A 21,895-nucleotide genomic window follows, 5' to 3' on the forward strand; every position below is an offset into this window, starting at 1 on the left:
TGGATAATATATTTGTTACTAGCTAACATCCTCTTGGGAAAGTATAGAAATATCTTTAAGACAGGTGTGGTGGTGCATACCTGTAATCCCAGCACTTGGGAGGCTGAGGCAGGAGGATCGCTGAGCATTAGAGGCCAGCCTGGTCTACACGGTAAGGTCAAAGCCAGCCTGAACTACATGGCATAGCGAGACCCTGTCTCAAAAGTGTGTATCTTTAAATGTAAAGTTACTGCAGGGTCACGGAAGCAAGTACGAAATAAAAGAAAATTCCCAACAGGCAAAAAGCCTTTTCCACATAGCCTCAGGACCATCAGTTTTCTTGGGGAGCCCTTGCTAGCATGGGTACTGGATTAAGAATCTTGGCCGTCTCTGGCAAAGGCACTTCACTGGGGAGAGGAGAAAACCAAAATGCAACACCAGATTTTTTTATTTTATAAACCAGTACATGTGGTAAAACTTACTGCAGATTTGAGAACTATCCCAAAAATATCTGTAAGGAAGACTGCGATTTATGGCAGTTTTGTGGCACTGCTCAGCGGGTAGGGTGGCCACAAATCCATGAATAGTGGCATAGCCATGGCATTTGTCAGTTTTAAACACACCAAAGTAAAAATCTCTGAAAGGTAAATTTCAGTCTCTGGCAGTCTTTCACGTCCCAGGGGACAGAAATCTCTCATGAAGTCCAACTGGGCCATGCCAAAGCCAAGGCATGAAGAGAAGCTGGACTGACTCTTACTAAAACTGAAATTCATCATCGATGCAGCTCAACCTATGATGGAACTGAGGTCACTTTTACCACCGTAGTTTGCTAACTATGGAAACAGAATTTTGTAGGGTGGATTAAATCAACTATAAGTATATCCTCTATGATTATTGTACAGCTCACTATCTGATGTACATAAACAGTAACTGGCGTGTACCAGTTTCTTAAAGTTGTGTCAGAAAACAACAATTTGCTTAAGCAGTGTCACTGGCTGATTCTGTGCTACATAGGATGCGTTGGGTAGTTGGCTCAGGGAAGGTATGGATTACAAAGTGCAAAATATTTATTGTTTCTCTTTACAGAAAATGGTTACCAACTCCAGTCATAGGTGTTCAAAATAAAGGGAAACTCTTAAAATCAGCCCAAAATAAAAACATACACTTTAAAAGAAACAAAACTAAAGTCACAGCTAATGCTTCCAGAAAAGAGAACACACACAAGACACCAGACAACTGGAAATATTTTAAATGTGAATAATGAACATTCTTCAGAATTTAAGGAAAGAATGTTTTCAGCCAAGAAAAAATAAGCTCACAGCTTTTACGGCCTCTATAGTTTGCATTACATAAAATATTACAGTTGTGTGGGCTAAAAGAAAAACAGTTTGAAGGGTTAACTGCAGGAACAAATGAACAATAATTAGTTATTAAAATACGGACTTTCTAAAGAAACAACATCAGTAATATCTTCCTGTGTTCGTCATACATTTCAAAATAAAATATATAAATATGTAACAAATAACCACAGGGATTAGGAAAACAATAAAACTTTAAGTGTTCAGCACAGTTTGGGAAAATGAAGCATAGTATCCTAAAAAGTAGTCTGTGATACATGAGTGATCCATATTAAAATGACTGCTTTGAATGCAAATCTAAGGAGAAAAATAGTGAACAGACATGGAAAGCAGGAAAGGCAGCATAAAGGGGAGAGAGAATATAGACTGAATGGGAGATGATCATGGTAACACACTATACTTTTTGTCTAACTCTATCAGCAACTGCATTGCAAAGAGTGTCAAAAATGTATACATACTTCAGGAAAGGAAAAACTTGTATCAATATTTTAATACCAAACTGACTGAGACATCATGAGATTAATAAAAGTTACCCTTTGGCCTCTGCAAATAGGAGAGTTGCTCAAAGTGGTGGCCATGGGCTTCCAGGCATTTATTAGTACAGGGAACTGCTGCTTGCATAACCTTGGTCACTGAGATTGCCGCACATGCATTTTCAATTTCTTCTCTAAGGGCCAGCAGTGTACTGAGTCTTCTGTGATACACGACATCCTCTAGGGTCCCCCACACAATTTTTCTTTTCTTGAAGTGTGTGTATATGTTTTGGCGAACTCTGTATGTATAAATGAAATGAACTTCTCTGGTAAAAGATACATTTTTAATTATAAAAATGCAAGGAATTTCTATGTTACTTATGAGAAATAATGTGTTTAAGAATAAAAAACAAGATAAAAATGGAGAAAGATACATTAAAGAGACTACTTTTAAAAAGTGTGGCACATAGAACTGAAATATACTTCTCACTGAGGTATATGTCAAAATGAAGTATCTGTGGGCCGGGGATTTAGCTCAGTGGTTCTGCCACCTGGCTCGCAAGTGTAAGGACCCGAGTTCAATCCCGGGAACAAGAAAACAAGAAAAAAGAAGAAAGAAAAGAAATCAAGTATCTGAAAAACGTGGATAAAAAATATGGAGCTGAATATGGAGCATGGGAAACATCTTTATCAGTATCTAGCAGAAAAACTAGGCTAAATAGCTGTGATATAAAATAATTTAAACAATTACATTTAAGAACCTAATATAGTTGATACCTCAGTTGTTGAATGGCTCCAAGTTCAAACTTTCCACACCCGAACAGCAAAGTTGGAAAAACAATCTGCTTGGCGTTCTTCACTTTCCTGGACAGTGGAACGGAAACTCCCACCTGAAAGACCTGTAGGGATTGAGAGTAAGTCAGGGGTCATGTCTGGCCGAGGACACGAAGGGGCGACTTCAGTCTGAGTGCCGCTCTCACCCGGACAACCCACAGCGCATGTGTTAGTGTGTTTCGTCATTATGCGCCTTTTTGTGCTTTGTGTAAAATATCACAACCACAGCTCCAAAGAAAGTTAGTGACAGCAGCAGTAAAGCTAAGAGGAAAACTGTGAGACCCACAATAGAGTTAAAGAAAGAAATCATTGTGAAATTTGTTCAAAGTCCTTGAAACATGAATTGATCAGTGTAATTTTTGAGCTTCAAAACCTATTATGTGGTTTTCCATTATTTCTTATAGGAAAAACACATGCAGTTCTCAAACTTTTCAGTATTCAAACACAAATCTGAACAAATTGAGTGCAACAGCCAAGGTATCATACATACACACATACCTGACAACTCACACAAGGCTGTAAAGCCTGTACACTTATAACTGCATTAACATGTTGAAAAAAATTAAAGCCCAATTTTTACTAAATGTTATTCTTTTCATGTTCTGCACTTCAATTTATCCTTATTATTTATATATATATATAATGATTATTAAAACATTGACCTTGCAAGAATTACTGATTGGCTTTTTGAATTATTTAGGTTGTTTTATATATAAGGTCATGTTGTCTCTGAAGGTCAACTTATATTACTCTGGGTGTGTGTGTGTGTGTGTGTGTGTGTGTGTGTGTGTGTGACTGAGAACTGAACCTAGGGCCTCATGAATGTTAGGTAAGCACTCTGCCACTGCACTACAATCTCAGCATTTTTTATGTTGAGACAAAGTCTAAGTTTCCCTAGCTAGCCTCAAACTTGCAATCCTCTTGACTCAGCCTAAGTAGCTGCGGTGAGGAATGTCCCCTAGTCCTCTAGTCTGTATGCGTTCCTGTGTGTACCACTGTCCATATAGTAAGTTCTTCTTTCTCTGAAAAATGGGGAACTTTGAACATTCCGTATTATTTCTGTGCATAACAGAAAAACTTACGATAACTTATGAACCAAAACTTATGCCCTCAAGGGAAATTCCCCATAAAAATAGGTCTGGAAGGGCAGGGGATTTAGCTCAGTGGTGCCACCACCGGCCTCGCAAGCTAGAGGTCCTGAGTTCGATCCCCAGTACCAAAAACAACAACAAAAAATAGGGCTGGCTATGGTTCGTACATAAATAGAATAAAAAGTCTGACTGTCCTTTCAGGTTGGGAGTATTCTTTTGGCCTGTCTGGCTTCAAACTGGTACATCTGTCTTTTCCTGGATTTGTACTTCAAATGAACATTGGCTGTTTCTGGGTATTGAATATTCTGGTCTTTGAATCGTTGGTTTTCCCAGGACTCTGGCATTTGGAGTTGGACTGTTAATATACTTTTAGTTTCCCTGGGCCACCAGTTTTCTAAATCACCATGCAGAACTTAGAACTTGTCATCCTCTATACCCCTATAAGCCAGTTTCTAATACATCTCTTAATGACTACAAATGGGCTCATATATACATACATACATATATATATATATATATATATATATATATATATGCACATGCACATGCACACAGACACAAAAATATATACATATATTCGCACATATATTTGCTGCTCCCAGCCCAGAGGAAGGGGCTTCTGAGCCGCCGCCAAACTGGCTCCTGGTCCAGAGAAAGGGGCTTCCCGGCCACCACTCCTACCGCAGCTCGCGGGCCCTGTCCCACCTCTCCCAGCTCAGAGGAGGTGAGCCATGCGGACGCCAACAGCACCCCTTTGCCCCCCCAGGTGAAGTGAGAAAACATGTAAATAAGTCTCAAAACCAGACTTCCAGATCACCTTCAGCAACCACAAAGGGAAATGAGATGGAACACTCTGATACTCAACAAACTGGACCCACTGAACTGGCAACAAAAGGGGATCTGGAATAAATGACATCAGAAATAATTTCTCAGATAACAGGAGAAATTGTGCTCCTAGTGCAAGACATGATTAATAAATCTAGAGAGAAGGTGAGGAACATGATGGAATCCCAACACAGGAAACAAATGGAATCCATACAACAGATGCAAATAGATTTCCAGGGGATGAAAAATATCACTGAAACTCTACACAGCAGAATGAGCCAATGTGAGGACAGAATTTCAGATTTAGAAGATAAGATTTCAATTAACGACCAGAAAAAGAAAAACTGCTTCAAAATTATAGGGGAACACGAGACATCAATCCAGCAGCTGCTAGATGATGCAAAGAAGAATAACATAAGGCTGATTGGAGTCAATGAAGACACAGGACAGAGTGCAGATGACCTAAAAAACTCTTCACAGAAGTAATGGCAGAAAACTTCCCAAGCAGGGGAAAAGAACTTGACATACAGATAAGTGAGGCATATAGGACTCCAAATACCCTTGATCCAAAAAAATCTACACATAGGTGTATAATTGTTAACATTCCAGAAACTCACCAGAAGAACAAAGTTCTACAAGCAGTCAGAGAAAAGAAACAAATCACATACAAAGGAAAGCCCATCAGAATCACAGCAGACTTCTCAACACAAACCATCAAGGCAAGAAGAGCTTGGAGTGACATATTCCAAGCCCTAAAAGAAAACAACCCCCGACCCAGACTGATGTACCCTGCAAAACTATCTTTCAAAATTGATGGAGAAGTAAGGTACTTTCATAACAAAGAGCACCTTAGGAACTTCGTAAATACCAAACCAGCACTCCAAAAAATTTTACACAATAGCCTAGGAACAGACATTGAGGATCACAACCCCAAGAAGCAAAGCAGAATGAACCCATCTGGCACAACAAGAAATTAAATGTAAAGGGGGAGAACCCAACAAAAAGAAAAAGTCATGGCAACGACAAGTCAATACGTTTCACTTATAACCATCAACGTTAATGGTCTCAATTCACCAATCAAAAGAAACAGAAGGGGCAGAATGGGTCAAGAAGCAAAATTCAACAATATGCTGCCTATGAGAAACACACTTATTTCAAAATGAAACTCACAGACTGAAAGTTAAAGGGTGGAAAACAATACTCCATGTGACAGAAATTCAAAAAAAGGCAGGAGTAGCTACCCTCTTTGCAGATCAAGTAGATTTCAAACCAACACTGATTAAGAGAGACGAGGAAGGGCACTACATATCCTTGTCAAGGGAACAACCCAAGAGGAAGAGATGACAATCATAAATATCTATGCACCAAACACTAGTGCGCCCAACTATATAAAACAAATACTAACGGACATGAAAAGTCATCTATGCACTAATACAATTGTAGTGGGGGACCTCAACACCCCACTGTCACAAAGAGATTGACCAAGTAGGCAAAAAATAAGTAATGAAATGCTGGAACTCAATCGAACTCTTGAACAAATGAACTTGACAGATGTTTACAGAGTCTTCCACCCCACAAAATCAGAATACACATTCTTCTCAGCTGCACAGGGGTCATTCTCCAAGATAGACCACATACTCACACATAGAACATGTTTAAGTAAGTGGAAAGGAATTGAAGTTATGCCCCATATATTATCAGACCATAGTGCGATGAAATTGGAGATCCATAGCAAAAGAAACTGGAAAAATTTCATAAACACGTGGAAATTGAACACCACATTCTGAATAACCAATGGGTCACAGGGGAAATTAAACAAGAAATCAGACAGTGCCTTCAATGAAATGAAAATGAGAAAACAAGATATTGGAATCTATGGGACACAATGAAAGCAGTCTTACGAGGGAAATTCATAGCAGTGAATACACATATTGGGAAAACAGAATGAGCCCAATTAAACAAACTGATGCTGAACCTCAAGCTTCTAGAAAGAGAAGAGCAGGACAACCCCAAAGCTCATACAAGGGAGGAAATTAAAAAGATCAGAGGAGAAATCATTGCAATGGAGACTAAGAGAACAATACAAAAAAATCAATGAAGCCAAGAGTTGGTTCTTTGAAAGAATCAACAAAATGGACAAACCCTTAGACAACCTTACCAGAAAAAGGAAAGAAAAGGCCCAAATCCATGCAATTAGGAATGAAAAGGGTGAGATTACAACAGATCCAGCAGAAATCCAGAGGATCATCAATACCTACTTCCAGAACCTATATACCAATAAGATGGACAACACAGAATAAATGGACAGATTCCTAGGTACATATGAATTACCAAAGTTGAACGAAGAAGACCTACAAATTCTAAACCACCCAATAACAACCAATAAAATTGAAAACATAATTGAAAACTTATCAACTAAGGAAAGCCCGGGCCCTGATGGCTTCACTGCTGAATTCTACAAGACATTTGGAGAGGAACTACTGCCACTACTGTTTAAACTCTTCAATGGAATTGAAAGGGAAGCAATACTCCCAAATTCATTCCTGGAAGCAGGCATCACCTTGTCCCCAAAGCAGAGAAAGACCCAACCGAAAAGGAGAACTAGAGGCCAGTCTCGCTAATGAACATAGATGCAAAAATCCTTAATAAGATCCTGGCAAACAGAATGCAGAAGATCATCAAGAAGACCATAGACCCTGATCAAGTGGGATTCATCCCAGGGATGCAGGGGGGTTCAACATACGCAAATCAATCAATGTAATACACTAGATCAATAGAGCCAAGGAAAAAAAACCACGTGATTATCTCCATAGATGCAGAAAAAGCATTTGACAAAATCCAACGTGCATTTATGATAAAAATCCTACAAAAATTGGAATAGATGGTCTCTACCTCAAACTGATAAAAGCCATCTAGGAAAAACCAACAGCCAATATCAAACTACATGGTCAAAAACTGAAATCCTGCACACTAAAATCAGGAACAAGACAAGGATGTCCACTATCACCACTTTTGTTCAATATAGTTTTGGAAACATTAGCCACGGCAATTAGACAACAGAAAGAAATAAAAGACATAAAGATAAGACATGAAGAAGTCAAATTGTCATTATTTGCAGATGACAAGATACTCTATATAGCAGATCCCAAGAACTGCACCAAAAGTCTTCTAGACTTAATAACCAAATTCAGTCAAGTAGCTGGTTACAAGGTCAACACACAAAAATCAATAGCTTTCCTCTACACGAATGACAGACTCACTGAGAGAGGAATAGGGCAAATAATTCCTTTCACAATAGCATCCAAAATACTGAAATACCTAGGAATCAACCTAACGAAAGAAATCAAAGATCTCTTCTCTGAAACCTATAGCACTCTGAAAAGAGAGATTGAAGATGATAGCAGAAAATGGACAGACATCCCCTGCTCCTGGGTAGGAAGGATTAATATAGTGAAAATGGCCATACTTCCAAAACTGCTATATAGATTCAATGCAATTCCAGTTGTGATCCCAGCAAGCATACTTCACGGACCTCAAGAAAACAATCCACAAATTCATTTGGAACAAGTAGAGACCCAGAATAGCAAAAGAAATTCTAGGTAACAGAGACATGGCAGGGGGTTATCACATTCCCCAACCTGCAACTATACTACAAAGCTACTGTGATAAAAAACAGCATGGGACTGGCAAAGAAACAGACCTGAGGACCAGTGCAACAGATTAGAAGATGCAGAAACAACGCCAGACACACTCAGCCATCTCATCTTCGATAAAGGAGCCAAACACCCTCACTGAAGGAAAGATAGCCTCTGTAATAAATGGTGCTGGAAACATTGGGCTTCAACTTGCCAAAGATTAAAATTAGACCTGTATCTCTCGCCATGCACTAGACTCAAATCAAAATGGATTAAAGATCTAAATATTAAAATAGAAACTCTGAACCAGTTGGAACAGAGGCTAGGAAGAACCGTTGAAGACATCAGTGTAGGAAAAGATTTTATGAACAAAACCTCAATTTCCCGTGAACTAGCACAATGAATCAACAAGTGGGATCTCTTCTTATTAAAAGGCTTCTGCACAGCAAGAGAAACCACCAGCGGTGTGAAGAGACAACCCACAATGTGGGAAAAAAATCTTCACCTGCTTTTCCTCAGACAAAGGTCTCCTATCTCGAATCTATAAAGAACTTTAAAAGATCAGACCTACCAAATTTAAAGACCAATCCGAAAATGGGCATCTGCAATGAACAGACATTTCTCAGACAAAGAAGTAGAAATAGCAAATAAATACATGGAAAAATGTTCAACATCACTGGTCACTGGAGAGATGCAAATGAAAACGACACTGAGATTCCACCTCACTCCAGAAAGAATGGCTGCTATCATGAAATCAACCAATAACAAATGCTGGCGGGGCTGTGGGGAAAGAGGAACCCTGCTCCACTGCTGGAGGGAGTGTAGACTGGTGCAAGCACTGTGGAAATCAGTGTGGACATACCTCAAAGAACTAGGACTGGAAGTCCCATTTGACTCTGCTATTCCCCTGCTGGGGATTTTCCCCAAAGAATTAAAAGAATCATACCACAGTGATGTATGTGCGCCCATGTTCGTAGCAGCACAGTTTGTGACAGCTACAACTTGGAAACAGCCCAAATGCCTATCAACTGGAGACTGGATCAAGAAAACGTGTTTTTTAAAAAATAAAATGGCATACTACTCAGCCATAAAAAAGGAGAAATTAGAGACATTTATCGCTAAGTGGATACACATTGACGCGATACTCTTAAGTGTAATAAATAGGATACACATGTATAAATACCAAATGGTTTCTCTGGTGTGAGAAACTGAAAGTGTAAATAAGGACTAAAATGTGTAATAGGTAATGTGAAATAGGAAGAAAAAGGGCAAAGGGGAAGGAAGTGGGAGGCGTAGGAGAAAGGAAAGAAAATGGAAATAATATGAGAAAATGGAAAAACAGGAACAAAATTTTTGTAAATAGGGAGGAATGGAAGGGTTGAAGGGAGGGCTAGGCAAAGGTGAAAAATAAGAACCAAGAGAGATTATGGAAAGTTGCAAATTTCCAATGATGACTGTCATTATATTGTATGCCTAAAATGTACCAATGATTTGAATGAATCATCGATAATGCAAAATAGGAAGAAAAGGTCCAAAGGGGTAGGGGTAGTGGGAGGGGCAGGGGAAAGGAAAGCAGGGAAATCAAAAATGATGAGAAATGGAAAAAATGGAAATAAAGTCTTTGTAAATAGGGAAGGGAGGGCTAGGAATGGGGAAAAAATAAGAACCAAGATGCATCATGTAAAGGGACAAGTTCCCAATGAGAAATACAAATGTGTTGTTTACCTAAAATGTACCTATAAAAGAATTTTAAAAAAAGAAAAAAAAAAGGCGCACAGAGTGTACTTGCAGTTGACCCGTCACTGAATGTTGGGTACCGGAGAACAAAGTTCTGTGACTGAAGCTCCGCCCGCTTACCGATGCCACCATAGACGCTGATCATCCTGCACATTACGCTACTCAGAAAGGCGCCATTCACATATCAAGCTAGATGAATGCCACCTTGCTGAGCAGAGTACTGTACACAGCATGGTGAAAGTGGTCCTCTTGGCCTTTTAAACCATGAAAGAAAGCTGTGGCAAAACTGCAGGTAAGGCTAGTCCCAGGGAACCCCAGTCCTTGGGTTTTTATCCCATACCATACAAGGCTCTTAAAGAGAGTCCTATGAATTGAATCTGCAGTGAGCAGGTGGCCTGAGAGTCCAGAAATGGCATCCGTGTGCAGGTGGCCATACCCTGCTCCCAGGGCCGGCACTGAGGCTGTAGTTGCTGTGCCTTAACCCACTTCACGAAGTGCCACCCACTTTTCTCGTAACGGGCAGAGCACTCTCTGAAGGAGGGCAGTGCACACAGCATGACTGAGGCCGGAGTCCTGCCTTTCCCTCACGCCACTTCAGCCAGCACTGTCTCCGGGGAGTCTGAAGAACGCACTTAAAAGGTCTGCAAGAAAACCATGCCCTTTCCCTCTTTCTTCCTTTGTCGTTCTCCCAGTGCTCCCCTCTTCCTGCTGCATGCTCAGCATGACAAATTTTAGGGCTCAGAGAAAATGAGCAACCTCCTCTCCCTTTCTCTCAGACTTAGGAGATGTTGCTGCATTTTTATGCTTAGCTTCAATTAAATATCATTGGCACGTCAAAAACTACTTTGTATACTTGAAAAGTCAGTTGTTAGGTGCAAAACCACTCTAGACACTCACCATATTTAGGTATTCTCTGGCAAGCCAGACAGAGCTCAGTCGGAACACTGCTGGAAAAAATTACCTTCTTGCCCACCTGACTCTTCCTTACACTATTCCACAGGACTCCGCTTGGTGTCTTCTAATCAGAGCTGCTGCGAGGCAGCAGCAGCAGACGCAGCAGCTACAATGGCCACCTATTTCCAAATCAGCCTTTAGACAAAGAAACACTTGCAACCTGTGGGACACAGGCAAATAAACAGCAAACTGTACGGAGAGCAAACAGAGGTGGCACTCTGGCCATGACGGTGGGAGACAAAGTGGAGAGGTTCTTCCTCCTTACTAGTCTAAATTTCCTCCTGGCGGCTTCGGGTGAAGTGAGGTAGGAGGCCACGTAGAGGTAAGATAAAAATCCCGAATTTCACTTACTACTAAAGTCATCGCTAAGGCTTTAGAGACTCATCTGATCATCACCTCTTGCTTCCTTGGTTGCACTTCCTGTGGACTGCCTCTTCCCCTTCCCTCTGCCTCCCTTCTTTCTCTTCTCTCCACCCCTCCCTCACCCTGTGCTCTCAGAGATTTCGAGATTAAGGAGAGATACCTCAATAGGAAAGGCAGAAAACCCAATGCATAATTCCTTTTCTCAAAAATTGAGATGGATTTTCTCATCCTGCCATCACTCAAAATTCAAAATTAAAAAAAAAAAATGTAGACTAATCTGTTGCATATAATTTTCTGTGTACGACATCGATCCCTTATATGTCCACGCGAGAGAATGCAATGTAGTATGCAGAGTAAGAGTGTCCAGTCCCTGTGCAATTAAGTACTTTGAATTCCTGACAGAGTGAAGTACTTATGGACTCAGCAGGGAGGGTTCTCAATTGGAACAGGATTTGGGCAATAAAAAAGGAGAAGGTTTTAATGAGGAAATTTGAAAGGTGAAAACAAAGCGGATTAAAGCATAGGAAACGCATATTAGATTCTTCAGAATAACTCCGAGGTTAGAGAAGGCCACATGCCGACCCAAATTCCTATTGGCAGTTTCCTCGGGCCTCCTGTGACAATGAAATGTAAACCCCAGTGTAATGGACACGAGCAGCTTTCCTGAGGGCCCTGTGCGCTGGGTCTGCCTCTCCAAGGTCCTTCTGAGAGCCCTCCGAGATGGCTCAGCACCCAAGCTGTGCAACTTACCCAGGGAAGGGCAGCTCTGTGTCTGAAACCCATTCCCAGCCCGCGAGGCCACATGGTGGTGTTTGTGTCCTACATCACTCCACAAAAGAAATGCAAAATGCTTAGTTTGTATACATTACACCTGCTTGAGCAGAGAACTGCACAGAGGGTTGCGTGTGACAGCCTTGGTCAAGGACACCTCTCCTGCAGCTGGCATCCTACAACTCATACCTGCAAGCCTTTGACACGGACTTTTATTCAAACGATACAGGAAACTCCGTGCCCACTGCCCTTCCTCTTCCATCCTGCTCTGTCTCTTCGCTTGCCTCATCTTTTAACATGCACACTGCTGGAGCCAGAAAAAAATGACCTCTCTGTCATTTCCTCTTCCTCAGGATGATAACGATACTAGGGATGGCTCATTCAAAACCACTGCACCACTTCCAAAGCAATCTTTGAAGGAAAAAGGCCAAACATCTCAACCCCTCATGCTCTTGTACTGCACGTGCCCTCATGCCTAGACAACCATTATTCACCTAAACTCCAACCAGCAGAGAAGCCACTGAAGAACAATGGAAACCTTCTAGAAAGAAAAGAAACATTTAGGTGATAGAATATTGACACTGCAAAGCCTAATTCTTTCCCAGATGCTAGAGGAAAAAGAAATTCTCACTTAAACAAGCAGAAATAATCAACAAGGGAGCATTTCTGAGCCTTTCACGTGACACTGTTTACTGACAGCATTTTCCCACCCTTTCATTCTAGTTCACTAGGTATCTTTCCCTCTCACGACAGCGGGTGACTAAAGAGACTCAAGTTAAAGGTAAATAATTTCTGAAAACAAATGGACTTTGAAAGGTTAGCAACATTTTCCCAACACTGGGACAAAAGGACCTAACACTTGAAACTTTAAAGAGAGGAGAGCTTATCAACCAGTAACAAATGCTGGCGGGGGTGTGGGGAGAAAGGAACCCTTCTCGACTGCTGGTGGGAGTGCAGACTGGCGCAACCACTGTGAAAATCCGTATGGAGATACCTCAAAGAACTAGGACGAGAGGTCCCATTTGACCCAGCTATTCCCCTGCTGGGTATCTTCCCCAAAGAAATAGAAGAATCATACCAGAGCGATACATGTACACCCATGTTTATAGCGGCACAGTTTGTAACAGCTAAAGCTTGGAAACAGCCCAAGTGCCCATCAACTGGAAACTGGATAAAGAAGATGTGCTTTTTTTTTTTCATACAATGGAGTACTATTCAGCCATAAAGAATGAGAAGCTGGAGACATTTATAGCTAAATGGATGTATATCGTATATCGAGGCCATACTCTTAAGTGAAATAAATAGGACACATATGTGTAAATACCAAATAGTTTCTCTAGTGTGAGAAACTGAAAGTGTAAATAAGGGTTAAAATGATTAAAATGAATAATTGATAATTTGAAATAGGAAGAAAAGGTCCAAAGAGGTAGGGGTGGTGGCAGGGGAAGAGGAAAGGAAAGAAGGGAAAGGAAAAATTATGAGAAATGAAAAAAAAATGGAAATGAAGTCTCTGTAAATAGGGAAGGGTGGAGGGGGTGAAGGGTGCACAGGTAATGGGGAATAAATAAGAACCAAGATACATCATGTACAGGTACAAGCACCCAATGATAAATCTAAACGCATTGTATACCTAAAATGTACCAAGAAAAGATCTTCAGAATTTAAAAAAAAAAAAAAAAAAAAAAAAAAAGAGGAGAGGTTTATTTTGGCTCACTATTTCAGAGTGTTCAGAGTCCACGATAGGCTGGCTCCAAGGCAGAAATGGCATGGTAGAAGGGCATGGTGGACAAAAGAGACTTAGATCATGGCAACTGGGATGTAGAAAGAGATGGGGAAGGAACTGAGGACAAGAATACACTCTTTTGGACCACACTCCCAGTAACTCATTTCCTCCAACCAGACCCCACTTAAGAGCACATCCAGCTGCGATTAATCCACTGACGAACATAGCGGCCCCATGATCCAATGAAATCTAAATTCTCTCACACTGCAATGGTACAGGGTAAGCATTCCCATTCCAAAAGGAACAGGGAATAGAAAAGAATCAGACCGAAGCAAGACTGAAACCCAGAGGGCAATCATTACATCTAGTAATGCCATTGCCACCATTTGGAGCAGATTATGGTGTAATGTGAATTCCAAAACTCCTATGGCCTTGCTGGTTGCAGACCACATGACCTCTCTCTTCGGCTGGCTATGCTGTCAGCAGCTCGCCTTAGCAGCTATTCAACATTCCTGGTATCTTCAACTTCCTGTGGTCTCCACTGCACCTTGAGCTTCATTTGTACAACTTCACACATTTTCCTCAGGGGCACAGTGCCTGGCCTCCCACCACTTCCTTTGAAATCTGAGTGGGAGCCTCCATAACCCCGCAACTATTGAAATCAGTATGCATGTAAAATCAGCACCATGTGGATAATATCAAAGTCTGCTATGAGCTCACGCAGTAGGCAGGACACTTGAACAATGGCTTCTGTGGCCGCTAAGGGCCTAGATAGCTTTATTTGGGGAAATAATTCCCTAGGGGCCCCCAAATGAACAGAAAACTCTGGGGATCTCTTCTTAAATCAGTCTTTCAAAGGAGTTTATCTTTTTACAACCTTGATCCTGTGATGGATGCTATTTGGCCATTTCCTGGGATGATCTCAAGGCATCTTTTCTATGGCCCTAATTCAAAGTACATGGCTTTTTAAAGGGGCCAGAGATTTAGCTCAGTGGTGCCACCGCCTGCCTCACCAGAACAAGGTTCAGAGTGCAATCCCCAGTACCAAAACCAAAACAAAACCTCAGGAAGGCAAAGTACATGGCTTTTAAAAAATACTCCTCTTTGCTGTACCCAAGCTCTCCTTGGCTCCAGCTTTACAAGACCTTTATTTGTGCCTAAGGTGTGTAAGTTTTACTTCTTTCAGCTCTGCTTTTTAGCTCTTGATTCTCACTATACATTGGTACCTCAGTTCACGAATTTAATTCTTTCCACGATTCTGGTTGCAAACCAAACTGGATGAGAACTCAAACTCTATGGTTAGGTTCAATATTAAGCTTATGGATAAATGTGATTCCACTCTACATTGAGCTAAAAGCAGCCAGCAGTACCCATGCCACAGACTGAATGTTGGGCTACTTGATATTTCCTCCACTAGATTCATTAGTTCACCAATTTTAAATTCAACCTCACACAGTCTTATGATGTGGACAAAATGGAGACAAGTTCCCATCTAAAATTTCATGGGCCTGCCTGTCTTTCAGTTTTTGAATTCCCATCCGCATTCAGGTCTTCTGAGCTCCTAGTAAACTGCTCATTAAACTCACCTTATAGCATTCTAAAGCTTCTTTAGCTTGTCTCTCCAATCCTTTATAAATGCCTCCCACAAACTAGTTCTAAAGGCTTCTGAGCAACATGCTCAGGTAAAGTCTCAACAATGACCCCACTATTGGTACCGATTTTCTGTCTTAGTCACGTTGCCCATCGATGAGACACAATACCTGACATCCAAAACTGAAAGGAGAAAGGCTTATTTTGAAGTTTCAGAAGGTTCAGTTCATGGTCAGCTTGGTCCAAGGCAGAAATGGCATGGTGAAGAAAAGCTGCTCACCTAATGGGAGGCAAAAAAACCCCCAAAACAATGTTATGTGTGTGGGACACAAGGGACAAGGTTATAACCTTCCACGTAATGCCCCCAGGGACTCACCTTCTTGTACTCTGGGTTTTGGTAAGATATTACATTTACTACAGGACACAGTTTATAGGATTATTTCATGATAATTACCCAAAAAAGTGAAATGCAAAGGAGTGCAAGAGATTAACCGAACACTAGAGGCCCAAAGAATCCAGCCAAGGGCCTGGATCCCAGCAATGTGCCACACAAGTCCAGCTAAAGTCTTAGAGTCCAAGGCAATGTCCTCCAAGAGTCCAGCCAGTGGCCTAGAGCCCAGGGCAATGTCTCATGCTCGTCCATATTGAGGATCTGCACCTGGAAGGCCGAAAGGCCAGTGGTGGAAGGCAGAAAACTTACGCTGATGAGATGAAGGATTTGTGCCACCGAGCTGAGATATCTGCATTGGAGCCGGGAAGTGATGCTCACAGGTGAAGATCAGCGCTCTCCTGAGGAAAACAGCGGCCACTCCCAGCGACAGCAAAGCCTCAAGCTCTTCCTCTGACTAGAACAGCCTAGTTTGCATCAGGAAAACCATCTGCAACAAGCTTCTCCTAGAAAATCAACAGGCCAAGATCTTCCCCTCCAGTTCTCTTTTTATGGCTATTGACAACAATCCTTAGGTGGATCCTCCATGCCCAGACCACGCTGTTTCAGTTCAGCTGGGAGTTACAAGTTGACCATTGGCTAATTCACTGCACACCACTTTCAACCAGGCCCCACCTCCTGACAGCATAATCTGTCATGGATTTATAACTTGACTAATCCACTGATGGGTATAGCAACCCCACACAATCCAATCAACAGCCAAAAGCTGTATCTCTGAACCTGTGTCCTTTTGACAGACATTTTAGTTCTGAACCATAACAGGGAAATAGAGGGATGTTTAGAAAATTCATACTTAGGTACAATACTTTTCAAGGAAAGAAAAAGAAAGAGTGGTGGGAAGCAAGTAAATCCGCATGTCTCCATGTCCTTCTAATTTATTACTCATCAGTGCTAATCTTAGAATAAATGAGATAAACCACATGAGAATACTGAAATCCTAATTGGGTGGCACTTTCCTGTTTTATGGTACGTATTTTTCATTCTTTTTAAAACCTACATATGTTATTAATTATAAAGTCAGTTTCCAGTAAATAGCACAGTTTCTTCATGATTTTTATTCTCGCGCTATCAAATTCTTCTGTTTGTCTAGTGTGTTTTGGCTGTTTGCATTTAAGGATAATCTTAGATGTTTTCATGTATCAGCCATTTTGTTTTCTGTATGTTTGTTTTGGTTTCATTTCCTTTGTTTCTCTTTTCTTACCTTCCTGTGGGACAGGTGATTTTATCTTTATAACTTTAAATAATGTTTTATAATTATCTCTTTTATAATTTTCATATGGACTGCTCTGAATGTTAAGATTATAAAAGACATCATCTATTACAGTTTACCAGTATCAATATTTTACGAAATTTGAGGGACGTGAAGAAATCTAACCTTCTATTTGGGCCCCTTAAACTTCTTCACCTTCAAGTATCATTGTTCATGGCTTTATAAACTTAGTTTAATCAATAATGTACAAACCTCATGAGAAGAGTAATCATACATAACATACAGATGTACTCTGTTATTATTTCTTCTTTCCTAATGCTCTAAGGTATTCTTCCAGTGACACAGGTCTTCCAACTACCTCTCCATTCTAACAGCACATTTTACCTATCAACTCATCCACTCATCAGTGTTAATCCACTGATAAGTATAGTACCTCACAGTCCAATCACCTTTTAAAAGTGCCACCTCTGAACACATGAGACTTTGGCGAGACATTTTTAGATCTAAACCATGACATAGAAGAAATATAACCTTGTGAAACCAGGCCAAACAGATCCCATCCACAACCATCTCTCTAGATGTTTTCTCTTTTTTCTACTCACTGGTTCCCTGTGCCTGAGCCAGTTGGAACTTCATCTCTCCCAGATGGTATGTACTTTCACTTACTTGGTCTTAATGAGAAAGGGTAGTAGTACAGACAGGTCCACTACTTCAGATTCCTAGGTCGGCAGGAAAAATGTTTTGTGGACCATTTTGATCTATTTTAGAGATCAGAATCTATTTAAAAAAGCAATAAAAATTAGTTTCTTTATAAGATAGTAGGACTCATAATAAAAATTTACAACAATTGTGTTTCTGTATACTAGCATAAAAAATCAGAAACTGAAATGTATTAGTCATAATGGTTTCAAAAATAGAAAATGTTTAGGGACAAATCTTGAAGATGTGTAAGACCTGTTGACCCAAAACAAAACAAATTGTTGAGAGAAATTAAAGGACTGATGCTGGGCATGGTGGTGCATGCCTGTAATCCCAGCACTCAGGAGGATGAGGCAGGACGCTTGCAGTGAGTTCAAGACCAGCCTGAACTACATAGCGAGAGACTCCGTCTCAAAAAAACAAAACAAAAGAAGAAAACCAAAATAAATGGAGGTGTATTCTTTCTTCCATATTCTTGGATCAAAACAACATAGAACAATATCAATTCTCCGCAAATTAACCTGTGGGAAAAATGTAATCCCAATCAAAATTTCAGAAAGTTATTTTGCAAAAATTAACAAATCAATACTGAATACAAGCGGAAGTACAAAGGACTAGAAGAGACCAAGTATCTTTGAAAAGAAGTTGTAGGAACAGCAGCTGACTTTAAAGACTTTGAAATAACCTTCCAAATTAAAAGAGTGTATTTCTGGCTTCAAGATTTGCAAATATATCAATAAAACAGAATGGTGAGTCTTAGTAAGACATCCAAACATATTGTCAATTTATTTTAAATGACAATACAACAAACAAAACTTACTGAAGACAGAATCCTCTTAACAAATGACAGCGGAACAAATCAATGATAAAGAGGTAGACAGGTGATTACTTATATAAATAGATAGAAACATATACCGCCCACGAAAGGAACACTGATTGATACATTAAACCATATAGAAATATTAAAATTAGTTCTCGGATACAAACATAAAATCTGAAAGAATAAAACCTTTAAAATAAAGGATAAGGGAAAGTATTTTCCAATTTTAACAAGCAATGACTTCTTAGATCTAATAGTCAAAGCAAAGTCTATAACAAATTGAAAAATTGGACCTCATCTGAATCGTCTTCTTTTCTTTGAAATGTACTAAGAAAAGGAAAAGACAATCTGCATAGGACAGAATGGAAGAAAAAATTTATACGTATCTGATAAAAACTCATATCTAGAAATTATAAACAACTTTTCATTGTTAAAGTAAAACAATTTTAAGGTGGGTGTAGTGGCACATACCCGTAATCTCAGCACTTGAGAGGCTGAGGCAGGATGATTGCCCCCAGTTCAAGGACAGCCTGGACTACATAGGGAGACCTTGTCTCAGAAACAAACAAACAAACAAACAAAAATATGAACTCTCAAATCAAACCAGGACGAACACGAACTAATAAACTAAATAAACTTCAATTAACAGCACAGATACACATAAACTCTCACAACTTCTTAAAACTAAGGCACACAAATCTAAGAACAATTTGCAATGCTGATAGTCACTGCCTGCCAAACACCTAAGATGATCAAAAATTTTGCCCAGAGAAAATCTTAGTGCTCATGAAAGAAAGGAGCAAAACCTAGGACCAGTAAACACCACTTGCACATACATTGTAATGCAGTGATGTCAGAATAAAACAGAGGAATTCTCTTCTTGGTCACAATCTAAATTCCCTCCAAGACTCGGAACAGGGTAAGACATATACCTGATTTGAGATGACACCAAAACGCTCAGATTTCCACTTGCCCATTCAACACACTATAGAAGCGCATCTCAGCTATCCCACCCATGTCCCTACCCCACAGGGTCCTGTATACAACCTGGTACCTATCCCCCATGGTGAATACATTTTTATGCACTGCAAGCATACACTAATAAAAGGGAAAACACAAAACACTACAGAATAAAAAAGTAACAAAAGAACAAAATAGATTCACACGTATTTTCAAAGATCACATATGTACATATATTTATATATTTTACATACAGGTGCTTTAAGACAAATTATTTTCACGTAAGGAAGAGTATCCACACATCTAAGAATAAAGTTGTCTTCAATCTTGAAAGAGTAAAAAGCTTTTAGATGCAGTCCGAGGTAGGAGAGAATTGGAAGAAACTCCTAGGAAGCGGTAAAGATTGACCCACTACGAGGAAATTTGCTAGGAAAGAACTTGGTGCTTCTGGAGTGCAAAAAGAGTACTTGGCTTCTGCAAAATAAAAGCCTGGAATGCACAAGAGGGAAAGCCACACCCTCACTCCAGATCTTGTTACCTCTATGGACCCGCCTCCTCTGGGCAAGGAGATACATGAGCCTGGAAAACCTACAGGAGTGACTTTTTTCTGGGAGCCCACAATTCCTAGCTCATCCTTTGAAAGACCTGATTATCAGAGTCCATTAGAGTCTGGCAATGGGAGGATCATGCTTGGACCCAAGGGAGGGAAGTTCTGTGCACGATGCTGTATATATATACTCACTCCTGTTCCCACCATGGTGTGTTACCGTTCTCTTGCTGCTGAGACAAAACACCCGCCATCCAAGGTTAAAAGAAGAGAGGTTTATTTAGCTCACCGTTTGTAGAGGTTTTGGTCCATCACCAGTAGGCTCCCATGCAGGGTGGCACATGGCAGAGGGGCATCACAGAGGAGAAACAGTTCATGGTGCCCACATAATAGCAAAAGCAACAAAGGGACCTTAACAGCATCTTTCTGCTCCTTTAACTGATCCAGACTACTGGGATTAGTGTGGCGCCAAACCAATCAGTGTTCTGGTTTAGTGATCACACACCCTTAATCCCAGCATCACACACTCTAGATTCAGCCATGTCTGAAAAAGCCACCAATGACCGAATGAGGCTTGGGGGAACATCTAGACCCAAGCCATAACACATGGACACTGTATGTTATATGCATTACTCTACTCCAAAAGGCAACAATCAGGTCTCAGTGTATGTGACTGACACCCTTTGAAGTAGGGTACTACATTCAAGTGAAATTGGTGGCCCTGCATATTTAAAGTGCTGCTTTGGAGGCCTGAGAACTAAGAATCTTCCTTTTGTCTCACCCTCAGAAATGAAATAACCTCATCAATATTTTCATGACTTTTCTAGTAGTTAGTAATAACATAAAAGAGAAATTTGAGCAATTTCTATTTTCTTCATTGAAAGCTAAATTTCTACCAAAGCTTAGGTGAAGTGAGCTAAGCGGTGGTTGGAAATAAAAGCACAAATGACAACCACCACTTAGCAACTTAATATTGTGGTGTGATTTAACGGCCTGAGATATCAGCATACACTAAATTTCCCAACAGAGAAGTTTATAATACACCAAGTGCCTCTTACCAATCACTCCAGGCCTGCTGTGTTCCCCAGGGCTTTCCAACTTGCCATCTTTAATCTTTGGATCTCTCAGGTAATCTCTCTTTGAGGGACATAGCTGAAAATAAAATACCTGGAAAAGAAAAGCCTGTGAAGTCTGTCTGCAGTTCCCAAAGTCTGAGAAATGAAGCCTCTCATGAGTATATCACTAATTAGAAACAAATAAAATATAAAACATAAAGGAAAGTTTATATTTTACAGAAAGCATACTCCAAATAGTTAAAATGTGTGAAGAGACTAAATGAAAAGTTCTAGCTTCCACAGGAACTGCTGGTGACAGTGTGGCATTAGAGAAGATAATAAAGAAGGGAAAGCTTCTCCATTACTAAGAAAAGAAGTAGCCTTAATGCCTGAGCGGGAGAAAGGTAATAAAAAGAGTGAACCATGGACTTAACCTAGATCTTCTGCCAAGGCCATTTCTGTACAAAACTGTGTCAATTCTTGAAGATCCTGGATAGGAAGCTTGCCTTGGGGTCCTCACATCCTAGGTCTGAACTCTCTAGAGACCGTTAAGAACCTGCTAGAAGAACTGTGCTTTGACCAAAATGAGTACCTTTGTGTGCAGACAAAAATGCCACCTCCTCCGAGGGCCAGGACATGTGGTTGCACGTGCTGTGAATTACTACACTCAAAAAAGTACCGATCACATTTTAATTTACCTGAATGGCACCTTGTTGAGTGGAGCACTGCACAACGCCTAATTTCACATGGCAGCTCTTCTCTAATACTTGTCAGCCACGCTATTTTCTTCCAAGTATAATCACCTGATGCTTCCAGTTTGGGC

At 40.4% G+C, this 21,895-nt stretch overlaps 1 long non-coding RNA gene across 1 annotated transcript; it reads right to left on the bottom strand.

Annotated features, from left to right (window-relative positions):
• Positions 1-737: 737 nt before the first annotated feature.
• Positions 738-18,566, bottom strand: LOC147821112 (uncharacterized). Its single transcript, XR_015447648.1, has 4 exons — positions 16,034-18,566; positions 15,504-15,613; positions 2,588-2,709; positions 738-2,109 (listed from the first exon to the last, which is right to left on the bottom strand). It is a non-coding gene; the product is annotated as an uncharacterized LOC147821112 (long non-coding RNA).
• Between the last annotated feature and the right edge of the window lie 3,329 nt (positions 18,567-21,895).

This window comes from Heterocephalus glaber, unplaced genomic scaffold, assembly GCF_053883595.1.
Source record: "Heterocephalus glaber isolate CG9 unplaced genomic scaffold, H.glaber_assembly_v1.0 deba00001763, whole genome shotgun sequence".
NCBI lineage: Eukaryota > Metazoa > Chordata > Mammalia > Rodentia > Bathyergidae > Heterocephalus > Heterocephalus glaber.